Source organism: Carettochelys insculpta, chromosome 1 (assembly GCF_033958435.1).
Source record: "Carettochelys insculpta isolate YL-2023 chromosome 1, ASM3395843v1, whole genome shotgun sequence".
NCBI lineage: Eukaryota > Metazoa > Chordata > Testudines > Carettochelyidae > Carettochelys > Carettochelys insculpta.
The window spans coordinates 258,425,478-258,441,430 of NC_134137.1; the positions used below are offsets into that span (position 1 = coordinate 258,425,478).

General features: G+C 41.5%; 1 protein-coding gene across 8 annotated transcripts in view; it reads left to right on the plus strand.

Annotated features, from left to right (window-relative positions):
* EPS8 (EGFR pathway substrate 8, signaling adaptor) overlaps positions 1-15,953 on the plus strand; it is a 237,387-nt gene that overhangs the window by 119,077 nt on the left and 102,357 nt on the right. The window contains exon 1 of one of the 8 annotated variants that reach the window (XM_075005193.1): positions 10,136-10,272. The exons of the other annotated variants lie outside the window; for them this stretch is intronic. The gene's annotated coding sequence lies outside the window, so the exon portion shown is untranslated. Of the gene's footprint in view, positions 1-10,135; positions 10,273-15,953 lie in introns of those variants that run through there. 8 annotated transcript variants of the gene reach the window in all.

A 15,953-nucleotide genomic window follows, 5' to 3' on the forward strand; every position in this document is an offset into this window, starting at 1 on the left:
GCTACATGCTTAAGAGTCTTCCAGCTTGATTGCTGGACAGGCAGAGTCCTGCTGCTCAGCATCCCTCTCCTTCTTCATCCCTCAGAGAAGCTGGAGAGGTAGAGAGTAGCCAGGCTCTCCATGGCCTGAAACTATTGGATGGGTATTGTGGTTGAGCAGCTAGGGCTGGACTCTCTTACCCTGTGTCTACATGTGCTCCTTCCTTTTGAAAGGGCCATGTTAATGAGCGGGTTTGAAAGATGCCAATGAGGTGCTGCAATGAATATGCAGTGCCTCATTAGCATAAGGGTGGCCGCAGTGATACAAAAGTGCGGCTTTTTGAATCGTGCACCACCCGTGGAGATGGGACCTTATGTTTTCAAAACTGTGGGGGTCCTTTCAGAAGGTCCCATCTCCACGGGTGGTGCACGATTCAAAAAGCCGCACTTTCGAATCGCTGCGGCCACCATTATGCTAATGAGGCACTGCATATTCATTGCAGCACCTCATTAGCATCTTTTGAACCTGCTCATTAACATGCCCCTTTCGAAAGGAAGGGGCACGTGTAGATCCAGCCTTACTGTCTAGTACCAGATCTTGGGGACTGGGGACAAAGCCAGGAGGTTGACCACCAGGAAGGCAGACTGCCACAACTCTCAGCTTCTGCAGCACCCTTAGGGCACATGTATACTTATGGGAGATCGACATTCTGGAGGTCAATCTTTCAAGATTTGATATAGTGCCTCTAGTATGAACCCTCTAAATCAAATGTTCAGGGCATCCCTGTTGACCCTCACTACTCCTCGTAGTTGTCATTAGAAGGCTTTCATTAAGTTTGCTGTCTGCAGGCAAAAAAGGGAAATTAAGAGCCTTACATGACGGCAGCCTGGGTACGTGATTTCTCTTTTCCTGATGGAAATTTTCTGTGGAAAATTTCAAGCGTGCAAAAAACATTATTCTGTCAGGAATTTTCAGACTAGCTCAGATTGAGATTTAATTTTTTTAAATACTAAAAGTTGCAAACAGACTGAACCAGGCTGATGGTTAAAAGATTTCTCTTTCTGAGAATTTTCTTGCATTGAAATGCTCATGAATGGTGTCAGAAGTTTTTTCAAGTGACCAGCCTTGGCAGATTCCTACTCAATCACACTAATGTATTCCTAAGCCCATCTGGAAGAACCACAATGTGGGTCAGTCAATGTCCATTAAATCCTCATCTCACCTCTGAGTGTGCCAGTAAGTGCTGAACGTGACCGTCATTTTATAACCAGGACAGCTGTGTTTGGGAGCTAAACTCAGTCACCACATCATTTTATGTAAAGAAACTTTCAAACTAACCCAGTCCATTACTGTGTTCAGCAAATGAACATTAGCAAGGCAAATATCTCAGCTGTTATCTGTTGATGCAGGACATACGATTTTGCTCTTAGCCTGGCTGGAATGCAGATTTTGGAAAAGGTCAGGTTTGGGTAGTTATTAATAGTCAAGCATTCAAAGGCCTTTATTAAAAAATGCAGAACAATTTTCAAGCTGGCTTCAGGCAATCTGTAACGAGGAGTAAGGCAGCTCCAGCAGGGAGCGATGCCAGAGAGAGCACTCTCACAGAAAGAAAAATACTGCTGGTAAACACTGAGGAATAGAGACAGTGAGACACAGGCAAAAGGGGGTGAGTAAATAAGCTGAGGCTGCGTCTACACTGAGATAAAATCGATTTCTTAACACTGGGTTTTATTCATTTGATTTTGAGCATCTTTATCTTCCCACATGCTTCCCACAAAATCGACTTACTGCTGCTACACACAGGTAACTTAAATCAAGCTTAAAAAGAGTGCTGCAGCAGTTTATTGTGGGAACCTATCCCGCAGTTCTCTGAGCTCCATTGCACTCTGGCCCCACAAGTAGATGTGGGTATATGACACCATCTTCCCACATTTCATTCCCCTCTTTCCCCTGCCATGTTAAGTACGTTTAAGGAGACACAGGTGCTACACTGAAACAGTGTGCCTAGGCTTTATTTTGGGCTTGGGTATTGATTTATGCCTCCTGGGAAAGAGGACTTGTAAGTAGACATGGGTGCTACATTGAAACTCGAATGAATCATCAGGGGCCAGGGCAGCTAAAAGACAGTACGCTTTTGACAGCCATGAAAATGGGGGCCGCCCACAGAGGACCTTTGAGGAACTTGAATTGGGAAATAGGTATCCTACCAAAGAAGACCCTTGTGTCTAAGTAGACACAATTGCTACACTGAAACTCGAATGATTCATCAGACTAGAAGACCCCAGACTACAGCTACGTTTGCACCTGGAAAAGAAGACCCTTTAGGACAATAATATTCCCTGCTGCAAGCCTTACTTCGATAGCTGTGGTAATTGTATACGTTGCCTGCCTGGAAATGTGTGGCTCGGGGCGGTTAAAAGACCCCCAGCTTCAGCCAGGCCCTGAAAATTGTGTCCACCGAGGGAGATAACCCCTGGGCAGCTACAAGACCCCTGGCTACAGCCAGCCCCTGAAAATTGTGACCTCACCATGCGTGATCTGTCTGGCATCTTACGCAGCACGTCCTTTTATTGGTTTGGGGTCAAGCCACATGATGCATCTGGGCATTGGAATGTTCCAGACTGTGTAGCACCTCTGGTGGGAGGGGACGTGGGACTCAAGACAACATGTAAATGGCTGAAAAGAAGTTTATGATACTACCCGACAAGCACGACCCCCATCCACAGCCTCACTGCCACATGGTGCAGGGGGGCAGTGGCTGGTGCCAGGCAGCACAGAAAAAAAGGCAGCTAGCAGGGCTATACACAGAACCACAGACCCCACAGCTGTGCTCCTAGCAAAGAAAAAGAGAAGATTTTTCAGCCTCTCCTGACCCTACAGCCTGCAGGTGCTGAACTGTGACAGTCTTCCTGTTGCCTAGTTCCTCCTCACTTGAGAGCAGTGGAGATGGAAGAGGCCAGAGCACAGAACTGTGGGGCATTGAGGGGCACATACAGGACATCTGTAGAGGCTAACGAATTTGATTTAAAGACATGTCACATCCTCACCACCCTTCATTTGGAATTTTAAATTTGAACTGAACACTACACGCATCAGGTTACTAAGATTTTAGGATTTCGATATCATGTTGATTTTAGTGGTCCATAAATCGAGCTAATGGAATTTACATTGAGGACAGGCACGTGGAGCAATCCAGCTAACTGACTTTAAATAGATTTTATCTCATAGTGTTGATGCAGCCTGAGAGAAGCTGTTACTGTAGAACAAAACTACATTCCCTGTGGGATCCTCCACACTGGCAAATTATATAAGGCAGTAGCACTGGTTAGGTATTATTCCCAGGACATTCACCTGAGATATTAGACTCCCGCTCCCCTGCCACACACACCCATCCGCTGGTTCAGGTCCCAGCCGTGGGTAATTTAGGGCAGGGACTTTAAACTGGGTTTCTCCCAGAACTCATCTGAGTGCGTGCAGCTGGCTGTTTTGAGGTGTCTGCATCCTCATACACAGAAAATTCTCACTTTTGGCCTTAAATATTGTGAAAATTTCAAAAATGTTCATGGGATGGTAAAACCATTTCTCATCCACCTCTGACTAGCAGTCTTAAAACATTAGCAGGTGCCCGTGTGTAGCTGACAAGCTCCCAAGGCTGTTGCCCATCCGCATACACCAGCATAATAAAAACAGTGCAAGCACAATGCCCATTGTAGGACAATGGCAGGATTAATTTTGGCAAGCTAGCTCATCAGCATTTCTCAGCTACTGCAGCACTGCAAGCACAAAGTGATTTCAGTCTGATTTGCGGCATGGCGGGAGTAAATGGTATAAAGAACAGCTTTTAAAGCAGCTGCAGAAGAACTGAGCTTAGGCACGCTGGAGGCTCATTTTGTCCAGCACAGATGAGGCCCATAGTGACCCCTCTCACAACAAAACTACATCATGTGAATTGTAAAGGGTGGTTTAAAAGTGCATTGTGCTAAAACATTCGTCAGACTTTGGGCATATCCACAACAGAAGGCTAGAAATTATTAAAAAAATCAGAGCCTGGAGCCTATATGGCTTGTCACAATGGAAACTGTTGTGATTAATGGAATGTCAAACCAAGCTGCCTAAAATCACTACTCACCTGATAAGACAAGGTTCAAAACCACTGATGCTGTAAATGGGTGATCTCTGAGGATATGCCCTAAGAAAGTCTGGTGCCTGGCTCTGACTGACTTAGGGAGGAAACCTGGTGGTGTGGTTTTCACAGTGGGCTGGGGGCTATTCATGCAAGATTCTGCAGTGGCACATACCAAGTTGTAGCACTGCTGCTCCTACTCCATAGCATAGATACTTTCTGTAATGACAGAAGTTTGGTTTTTTTTTTCTGTCACTGAAGTTATTCCATTCCCTGAAGAGGCAGTACCTATGAAGAGGAAAGACTCCCTCCCCCAACCTAGCAGTGTCTCTGTAATGGGGCTTAGGTTAGCTTAGTTAGATCTCTCATGGGTGTGGCTTTTCATGCCTGAGTGGCAGAGGTAGGTCAACTTAAGTAGACCAAGCTTCACATGAAAAGATCTGGATTCCAGGTTTGCCATGCACTTTCTCTGGAGACCTTAGGCAAACTACCCAAACTCTCTGGGCCACAGATCATCATCTAAAAAATAGGGAAAATGTTCCTTCCTTCCTTTCGCTTTTAGTCAGCCCATAGCTAGTTGACACACTTCAGTCAGCCAATGTAAATTCAGCTGGCATGCAGCTACTGAACTTTGTACATTGTTCAAGTGCACACACATTTGGAAGCTTGCATTAGCACTTCCTGTGCTCACCATGATCAAGTTCCCTCCATGCTGTTTTCTCCATCTGAAAATTTGCACACCCCAGATTTTTGTGCCTTAAAAACTCCCAGAGTCCTGCATGGTGCTTCTCATCTCTGCCATCTCTTTGTCAGAAGCTTGGAACATGCACAGCTCAGCGCAATTCTCCTGAGCATTGCTAACACCGTGCACGTGATTCTTTTGTATTTTGCCAAGCTTGATTCAGTACTACTACAGTTGGGTTTGTGATAAGCTGGGATCCTAGTTTTCTGAAAGAAAAAAAAAATCATAGAAATCCATCTTTTCCCACGACTAAAATGAAACACCGAACTTTAATTTCTCTAACCGCGGTACGGATAGGTATCAGCTGAACACATTCTATTAATTGTATGTGCTGTTGGTGGCCCTGCTCACTCACCCTCTTGTTCTCATTTCTTTTCGTTCAGTTTGTTTAGCACTTGCAAGGCATTCTACAGTTGTCCACCTTTGAATGTAAAACACAGCCTTGCTCCATACAGCACATTACCATCACCATTAAATTTGTCCTTGACAAACTCAGTGACGCAACCTGAAGGGGTACTTTTTTTTTTTTTAAAGTTTTCAGCATTGTAATTACTCATGTCTGGATGCTGAAATGAAATCTGAGATGTATTTAAATACAAACTCCCACATGCTGTTGCTCTCGACACACCAGAAGCAGTTTATTCGCTATGTTTAGCTATGTAAATTTAATATGCGTTCAAAAAATCAACCACAAGAGGAGAGGTTGCTCACATTGAATAACTTACACTGGTACTTTCAGTGGTATTTAGTTAATAATTAATATTTGTTTCTATTTTTGGTGATGAGGGAGATCCAGACATTTTCAAGCACAATATACGAATGCTGCTGGACCTCATGAACAAAAATGCCAACTTGTTGCTGATTTTCATATTGCAACTCCATCTGGTGGATTGCTGCTTCTGAGCCTGAAAATCAAGCCCTGTGGCGTGTGATCATGCTCCAGTACAGATTTGGAATGATAAGCGGTAGCTACAGAACATGCATCTTCTGCAGAGTAACGTGCCACTCTGACCAGTAGCGTCATGGCTGGTCCCTTATGTTCACATCCTGGTTACATTAAAGGAAAAAGTGCTACTTTAAATCCACTGGCTCTTTCAGAGAGTGGTGAACAGCATTAGCCACAAAGGATATGTCTGCACAGCTGGTGGGAGAGTGCTCTTCTCAGTGTGAGTAGACAGAAGTACTAGTTCGGCTTGAAGGAGCCCACTAAGAATAGCAGTGCATGTGCAGTAGTATGTGCGGTGGCTCAGGCTAGCCAATTGAATGCAAACCCACTTGATCCTAGGCACATACGCGGGATGATCACCAGAGGTGCCATAGCTGCACACTGCTATTTTTAGCACACCAGCTGGAGTTAACATCCCTCTGTCTATCCTCCCAGGTGCTGTGCAGTCAGACCCTAAGATAAAGGGCTAAATCTAAGGTGAATGGATTTAAATCAAAGCAATTTAAATCAACTTTAATTGTGCTTTTAAATGAGCAAGCAGGAAACTTAGATTTAAATAATGTGTTTTAATTGTGTTTTGAGTTCATACTTTTAAACTCTCAGTTGGTTTATTAATTTTGAATGAGCTAGTCATTGACCTGAACTAGCTGAATAAATTGCAATGGAGGAGAAGAAAAAAGAAACAATTTCATAGCACCTGCAGAAGAGGATACTGGTCTCAAAATCTAGCTTAGCACTTCAATAAATTCTGATTGCAGGTGCTTAGTCAGTGACTTCCACCAGTCATTGGTGATTTCATTTTCTTTAAAATTTGGCAGCAAACATGCACTGATTAGAATTTCATTTAAATGATTTTGATGAATATGTTTACCTCCTAACTTAAGTTTTCCATTTCGAATTTATTTTTAAGGAGATTAATATTTTAAAGTTAACCCTGTATTTAAGTTAAATGTGATTCCGTTTAAAGGCATTGATTTTACGTACCCTGGTTGAATCCCACTAATCTAGCATACTATTACCTATGAGAACCGATATGTGAACCAACAGTAGGGATAGAATCTGATCCAAGCATGGCAGGACAGATGACTAGCCACAGAAAGCTGAGGGCACATTCTCTGTACATTCTTCTCCCCATCGCCCATAGGAATCATAAACGGGCGTAGAGAATGAAACCCAGATCTCCTGTACTTGTGCTAAATAAAAACACCAAACAATGGGAGACAGACGGTTCTCAATCATCACCTGCAGTAAAGGATTTAATGCTCAATATTTTAATGTAAGATATATGATTCTATTTCCTTACAAGCTGCAAAGAAGTGTTTACCTGAAGCTCAGATTGATATTTGATGTCAGCCATAAAATCTTTCTACTTTAAAATTCAGTGCCTCAACCCTTCTAGTCCTGAAGATTAGTTAATTTTTATAAACTCTTTCAAAGTGAAATAGAAGCACAGGTGATTTTTTTCTCCATTTTTTCCTCTCTTAGATAATGTCCAAGGCGCTTTCTGAAGATCAGTACTGGATAGAAATCCCTTGTTCTAATGTGTCCTTATATATCACATTCCCTATCCACATCGTGCCTGAGCCCAGTTGTAACACTCTCCTCTCTGAATGTTGTTACAAATTGTGGCCCACCATCCTGTAGTGAAATCCATATGGAGTACCATCTTCAGTAGAGCCCTACATCGTCAGAGCAGTTGATACATCTTCATGTAAGATTGGAACTAGTGTTAACAGTCAGTAATACAGGTTTCCTTTTGAACAATATGTCTTTCCACTTCTCCAATTAATAGACTGTCTTCAAACTAGACAGTGGGTAGGGATTTTTCAACAAAAGGTTTTCACTTACTGCAAAACAAAAACAACAAAACAAGTTGATTGACGACAGTGGTACTAATTCTTGCTATTTTAAAGCACATCTGTCACTATTTAGTGTTTTTCTTTGACCCTGGAATCATGTGAATGCACCAAAATCTTGTCATTCCGTAAAGGGAAAAAAAAAGAAGTAGGTTTCTAGCCTTCATGGTTGTGGTGACAGCTTGAAAACTGCCCCCGTCGTGCATCTGACGAAGCGGGTCTTTGCTCATGAAAGCCTGTGCTCCAAAATATCTGTTAGTCTGTAAAGTGCCACAGGACTTCTTGTTGAGCTTGAAACTGAACCTTAAGGGCCAGAAGGCAAATAAAAACAAGACCCAATTGTGGTGGTTCTGAAATCAAGGTAATTTAGGGGCCAGACTGGTTTTCGAACTCTTGAGGTTAACACATTTTAAAAGTTTTAACTCTCAAAAGCTTTTTAATTTATCTACATTTGTTTAACAAAGGTTGAGCCATCACACCTTTCTGGAGACACCTATTTACAAGTCATGTTAGTTCAAACACAAAAGGAAAAGCATTATTCATCGAAACTGCCGCTAGCCTGAGTAGTAGCAATAAGTCTCAGGGAACTTCTAGGACCAGAAGACACCAGGATATGAGTTGAAATTACTGATGCTCAGAGTCCCTGAAAATAGCTACTTATTTAGATGTGTAACTACAGACCTATGTTTATGTCCAGAATTTAGGCTTAAAATTGTAGAAAGTGCTTCAAGACTTCTGATGTCACTAATGTCTTAGAACAAACATGCTTTGAAGTGTTACCAAAGGAGAGTTTTCTCACAGTATGTCAGCTAGGGCTGCTATCTGTCCAAATACATGTAAAATAGTCTTGGTAAAAATCTCTTGCATATGGTGCCATTTATGTTTAAAAGAAGAGTGACAGACCAATCTCCATTAGAACACCTAAGAATATAATATTCTGATGCTCTTAGTTACTTGTACAAATGTACTTTACATGTTGGATTAATCCTTAGATGATTTGTCCTGTTTAATATAAAAGATTTCTGGACAAATGAATTCTGGGCTTGGGGACATAAAAGGCAGATACAATCATTTGAAAATGAAAGAATTCTATCTGTTTTTCTGAACTTTTGAATCCAGAATGTCTTATCTGAGAGAGGATTATTTAGACTACTTATGTATGCCTTTTTTTTTTTTTTTTTAAATTTACACCTGTACATTTATACCCATGTATGTGTGTGTGTAAACTGAAAATGCAAAGTGTTGTGAAGTGTTGTCAAAACACAAAGGAAACAAATAGGGAAAAACAGAGAAAATAATTGTTCCTATGAACTTTCAAGTATAACCTGTGATTGTCTGGTAGAGTTACTAGAGACAGTCATGTTGCCTCAAAGATTTTGGGTACATTTGACAATAGAAAAGAGAGTAATCCTCAGTGTGGGAACTAGAGGTGTAGGGACTGCTGCAGCACCCAGTGGTGTTCAGTGTTGGCATAGCACCTGTGGTTGCAGCTGCTGGCCCCACGTACCAGAGGGTTCTGCTGTCAGCTTCTCATGCTGGGCCTTTGCTCCCAGCCTCAGCTGAAGGTTGGGGTTGGATGGGGGTAAGAGGCTGGATTTCAGCACCTCTGTCTTTTAAAAAATATTCCCATGCCACTGGTACTGAAGCAACAAAAATGAGAATTATTTGCTGATGAAAGTAAGAAGATACTGAAAAGAAAGAAATGGGTTTGGACAGGTGCAGCATCAGAAAGGAAAACAGTCAGAGAAGTGAAAGGACAGTTGTTTTCATGGGGTGGTTTTTCTTTTGTTTTTTCCAGAAAGGGGAAGGAGCATTTAAAATTGTGGAAAATTTAGTGTGAGGGAGTGATTCTAGGGTGCAGAGGAAACCATATATGGTAGGGAGAATGAAAGAGACAAGGAAAAATATGAGGAGACATATAATGTAGCAATTTAATTTAAATAAACTTTCCAGAAGCTGGGTGCAAAAGTGCTGTGCTGAAACCAGCACAAAGAATACTAGACATGCTAACTACAGTTTTATTGATTCCATAGTTTATACTGTAACAGATTCATCTGTTACTTCACTTTATTCTCTAAGATTTTAAGCCCGTCTGAAAAGTCAAAAAATGAATGGCTTTCTTTGATAGTGATACAAGAGCTTTTGGTCTGCTACCTACACAAATGCTGCATTATGCTATTGTACGTGGTTTTAATTTTAGTATCACAGTGCATTTTGCCTACTATCTGGCTGGGGAAGAATCCTTGTCTTTTGGGGTATGTGCTGACAGTGAGTTTGTGTTTTGTTTTTAGTGAGTATCTACTGTTCATGAAATTGTTATCACTGTCTCACTTGTTCATGGCCTACTCTCTCCCTGCTCCCACACACACACTGTTGCTGTTTGGCAAGCCTCAGCAAAATTGATAAGATGTTGCTTGTAACAATCCCGACACTGTTGGGTGGAAATAATTAATTCAGAATGTATGTGGTTTGTGTTTATTTTAGGGTCTTGTAAGAGTTGATGTCTGCCTTTTACTGTGATGGTAACATCACACTGACACATCTGAAGAGCACAGAAATCGCTGTGTATTTAAAACCAGCCAAAGAGTGAGATGACTTTGATTGGGGGCAATGGAAATAATTGAAGGTGAGAGAAGAGAAAAGGAGTAAGCAGAATAAGGAACTGGCTCTCAAACTGTGATGACATGAAGAAGCAGTGTTGCTGCCCTTATGTTCAGTCATTGATCCTTGCTATTTGCAGAAAAGTCCTTTGAATCCAGTCTGTAAAATAAGTATGTCTTAAGCTTATTTTGATTCATCAAAGTGCTTAAGTCAACATTTATAGTAATCATGTGCTTTGTTAGACAGGGATGGTTTGTTGAAATAGGCACTTAAATTACTAGAAAATTAAGAGTTGTGGAGGCAGAGAACAGTAATGTTAGGGGCACTTGGTTAAAATGAAAACCATGCAGAACTCTAGATTGTTCTGGCACTCCTAATTTTCAGTGACTTTACAGTGTGTGTCATTAATGAAGCCATGGTTTAACTTAACAAGGAGGGTGTCAAAACAAGTGTGTAAAAATCATTTAATAATAATAATACAGGATTTATCAAACATGGAAACTTCCATTGATAATATGGCACTAGGAATTTTTCTCATGGGGATTCTGACTGTCTTATCCTGTAAATTCTCAGTATGTGAATTGGTGATCTGATACATACCCTGTGTGCACTATGAGCCAGTGAAGATCATTCTGCTTTGTAACATATATGATGTCATCAGAGGCAATTTTCTCCAAGATGTGCAGTGAAATCTCATAGTTGTCATATGTCTGCAGAGTCCCGATGATTGGATGTTCTCAAGATATCCATTCCCTAATTTAAAAACAAGAAGTAGTCCTGTGGCACCTTATAGACTAACAGATATTTTGGAGCGTCAGCTTTTGTGGGCAAAGACCCGCTTCATCAGATGCACGAGTGGGAATTCCAGAGGAGGGTCTAAATTCATAGGCTCATGAAAAGGAGGGAGTCCCCATCAAGAGGAGGGCCAGAGTTGACAAGGTCAGTTCAGTCACAGAGGGTGTGGCCCATTATTAGCAGCTAATATGGAGTTGTGACAATCAAGAGAGGAGAAATCGGGTCATTTCAGTCAGGGGTGATATGGTCCGTTATCAGGAGGTAATGTGGAGTTGTGAACATCAAGAGAGGAGAAACTGCTTTTGTAATTGGCCAGTCATTCCCAGTGCATCTCCCAGTGGCTGGCCAATTAAAAAAGCAGTTTCTCCTCTCTTGATGTGCACAACTCCACATTAGCTACTGATAATGGGCCACATCCTCTGTGACTGAGATGACCTTGTCAACTCTGGCCCTTCTCTTGACTGGGACTCCCTCCTTTTCATGAGCCTATAAATTTAGATCCTTTTCTGGAACCTGCACTCATGCTTCTGACAAAGCAGGTCTTTGCATATGGAAGCTTATGCTCCAAAATATCTGTTAGTTTATAAGGTGTCACAGACTTCTTGTTTTTGAATGTACATGCTAACTTGGTTACCCCTCTGGTACTTGATTCCCTAATTTGTTAGTGTCTTATCTCATTAATAATTTTACACCTTGAGAACTCTCTCTTCTAGTCTAGCAGATCAAAGACAGACCATTTCTGAAGTATTGTTTTAGCTAGTATTTCTTGGAAGAGTCACTTTTTTTACCCCCCCAACAATGCTCTCAATTGCTTTCTAGAGTGTAGGAACTACCTGTAACCTTAGCACAGCTAAGAAATCTGAAGTAGAAATCTTTAGTGTTTTATTCTTTCTTCCTCAATTGAAAATTCAGCAGTCTTCATCTTGAATTTTTCAGTTGCTAATTGGGCACAAAAAAATGTTCTGTTTATTTTTTCCATCCTCTGAACATTCATTCAGGCATCTTGAGTGTAATTCTTTTGTCAGGTGTACTGTGCTGGTTCTGGTTCAATGTATAGTTCCCTTTAACTTGGTATGTATTTTATGTGACTGTGGCTACATCTACACTATGAGATAAATTCGAATTTAAGGCAGTTAGCTCGATATTGTCATGTGACTGTCTTCACTGTAAATACCATTAGCTCAAATTAGGGAACTCTAATATCAATACCAAAAGAATCATTGGAACTGTCTGGGTGTAGTGTCAAGTTTGAATTTAAAAGTTTGAATGAAGACTAGTATGGAAGCCCCATGTCTTTGAATTGGCTTTATTACCCTCCAGAGATGTCCCATAGGTATTCCACAGTTCTGTCTGCTTCAATCTCCGCTGATCTCCAGGTGCACAGGAGTTAGGTAACAGGAAGTCTGCGAATTTGCATGTGTCACCGGGAAGCCCGTGGTTGTGGCATCATGCTTGTGTGAGAAGCAGAGAAACTTCTTTCTTTCTTTCTTCACTGTTAGGTCAGCTATGGTTGTCTGTGCTGGTGCCAGCCCCTGCTTTGCCGTACCATGCTAGCTGTTGGGGAAGTCATGCTTGTATAAAAGATCGAGAAACTTCTTTTCTGCAGTTTACATTTGTGCAGCAGCCCTACCTCCCTCCTGCACAGGCGTCATGTAGTCGGGGTCTTTCCCATGCCCAACCATATCATGTGACTAGTCCCCAAGCCTATAAAAGGATGTTGCTTCTACTCAGCGTGGACCGTGCTGCCAAGCAACAACATGTCCTGGCTTGCATTTGGTAAGGGCTCCAAGGGCGGGAAGGATTTTTGGGGGCTTACTGCCACCCAGGTACAGTCTCCTCTGGTGGCTAAGATTTTTGGGGGCTTGTTGTCATCTGAGGGACCTCTTCAACTGGCTCTGCACTCACCCACCCAACACCCCCACACCCTAAATATATATTTGGGGGCTTGCTGTCACGAGGGGGGAGTCTCCCCCGGCAGATAAAATTTTTGGGGGGCAGGGAAACATTTAAACTAGCTAGACAACCCTAGACCCCAGGACTCCCTGCCTTAAATATATATTTGTGGGCTTGTTGTTGCTGTGGGAGAAGTCTCCCCCAGCAGCTAAGATTTTCAGAGTGGAACATTTCAACTGGCTGTGCAGACACAGACCCCTAGCTCTCCCTCCCCCCACCAGCCAAAAATATTTTTTGGGGCTTGCTGCCCATTGCAGACACCTGCTGCTTTTTGCAAAATCTTTGATATTTCAATCATAAAATCTGTTTCCTAACCTTTCATATCCTCTTCCTTCATGCTTTGCCCCTGACCAAAACTACAGTGAACAGTGGGTCGAGGGCCAGTTGAGAGTCCTATTTCTATTATAAGTTCAGTGTAAGAGATTTCAGTGCCACCACATTTTGGAAAGACGTACCATAGTGGGAAGCCCAGAATCTTCTTCCTAACTTTTTCTATTCTTTTTCTTTGTGCTTTGCCCCCACCCCTCTGAAAACACAGGGAAGAGTGGGTGAAGGGCCTGTCAAAAAGACTACAGACACCTTGCTGCCATTGCAGACACCTGCTGCTTTTCGTAAAAGCTTTGATAATTCAGCTACCATTTTATATGGAACTATACCTATGTCATAGAACTGAAAGGGACCCTGAGAGGTCATTGAGTCCAGTCCCCTGCACTCACAGCAGGACCTATGACCATCTCTTACAGGCTTTTTTCTTTTTTTTAAATCTATTTGTTCCTGATCCAGGGAACAGGGCCACCTCAAGGATCGAGCTCACAACCCATGCTGTAGCAGGCCAATGCTCAAACCACTGAGCTATTCCTCCCCCTCAGTTATAAAAAGCAATTCACTTGTAGAAGCAAAAGATTTCAGTTAATTTGATGAACTTTGCTGTTGTCATACACTACTTCTCTTTTCTTCCTCCTGGAAAAATGGTCATTTGCTTTCCATGGGAGGGGAATGAGGGTGATACAATGTGGGAAGATGACATCACATGCCCACAAACACTTGCCCGCTTTTTTTTCCCCTGTGCTGCACCAGTGAAAATGCCAAGCTGAGGGAATTGTGGCATGTGTTCCCACAACGTACTGTTGCAATAGTCAATTGGCGATTGACTTGTGGTAGCAGTAAGTTGAATATGTGGGCAGCCTGTGGAAAGGTGAAGATAGTCAAATTCAAATTTATAAAATCCAGCATTATAAAATCAATTTTAATAAATTCAAGTTTATCTCATAGTGTAGACGTAACCTGCACTTAATGTTTCCTAGGCTTGGTCTGCACTATGCATTTCAGTTGATTGCAGATATGCAATTCTTGCTACAGCAATTGTGTAGCTAGAATGAACTTATCGGCAGTTGACTTACCTGGCCATCCACATAGAGGAAGGTTGATGGGAGAAACTCTCCCAGTGATCTCCTTTGCTCCTCGTAATAGCAAAGAATGCACATCTCAACTGTTGATTCTGTGCATCTCTGCCAGGCATGCAAAGTGGAACTCTCAAACTCTGGTCGATCTTCCTAGAAATGTAGACAAAGCTCTAGTCTCCATCTTCCTATAATATTTTTGCATTTTGTTCTCCCTATTTAGTTTCCACTAGGATGAAGTATTCTTGATAAATTGCACTTGTATATACACACTTCTCATCTGTGGATCTCAAAACATTTCATAAAGATAAACAAGTATTACTAACATGTTACTGATGACATAGTGAAATTAAGTGATTTGTTCATAGTGAATATGAGAGAACTTGGTCTCTTGAATTTGTTGCCCACAATAACTACTAAATGACACTGCATTTATTAAAAAAAATACCTTGACCTTTCAGTAAGCTTGTGGACTCAGTTATTGCATAAAACTCTTGGATGTCATGTGATGGTCATCCAATATTGAGTTTGTATATATAGCACATTAAATGTCGTCATAATGGGCAAAACATCTAGCACTTCATCTAGTCGCCTATCTATTTATCTCCCATTGTTTACAACACACACATTGTATTCCCCTCATTGTACCAGTGTAAAGAAAGTGATACAATGTTCTGCCCCAGCCTGTTTGAATGGAATTAGACTGTGCTGGTTTATACCTGTAAATTTGGCAGAATAGGCATAAGGCACCTTTGTACTGTCAAGCCTTTTCCATAATAGGGATTCTATTGACTTAATTGTTTCAGTTTAAAAAAAAAAAAGCATCCTAACTGCAATAGTTAAGTGACACATAATGGTGTGTAACATGGTTGTAGGTTTTATACTGCCACCCCTTGCTGTGTATTAGCTGAGCGCCTTCCACATGAAACTCATTGCTGAGTCCCTGGGGGACTTCATGCAGTCTCGGCCAGTCCTTCCTTTTTAGGTTAGAAAATTGTTGGAGGTAGCTTTTTATTTTGGTTATTTTGTTTACTTAAAAATTATGAATTTACTTTTTAAAAACTATATTGCCACCTGATTTTTATTTAGGGTACTATTCCTTCCAATTAACGTTTCTCAGGAGAGTTAGGAAGTGAAATAATTCCTTCAAGGAAAAAATAAAGTGGGGGGTGGGGAGAAAGCTACTTTCGTAAGTGAATTGTTATTTCAAATCCATGTACAAGGCAGGATCAGAGTCACTTTTTAATGACATTTATCCTACAATTATCTCAAGTCAGTAACGCCAACTTATTTGAGTATGACCTATTGACCTGACATGAGAGGGAAAAATGAAACAGGAAGTAGAGTTTAGACTGGGATCTCAGTGGCTTAACAATGTTTACGATTTCACTGTTGCTACAAAACTACTTTTCAGAGATGGAACATTTAGAATTTTTAAAAAAGAAACCCTGCCAAGGTGACTACATTAGTCATTATTAACAAGCTAATGCACTACACATTTTACTGAATGATTGTGCGCAACATTTTTTAAAACTCCCTTGGCATGCTATGCAGTTAA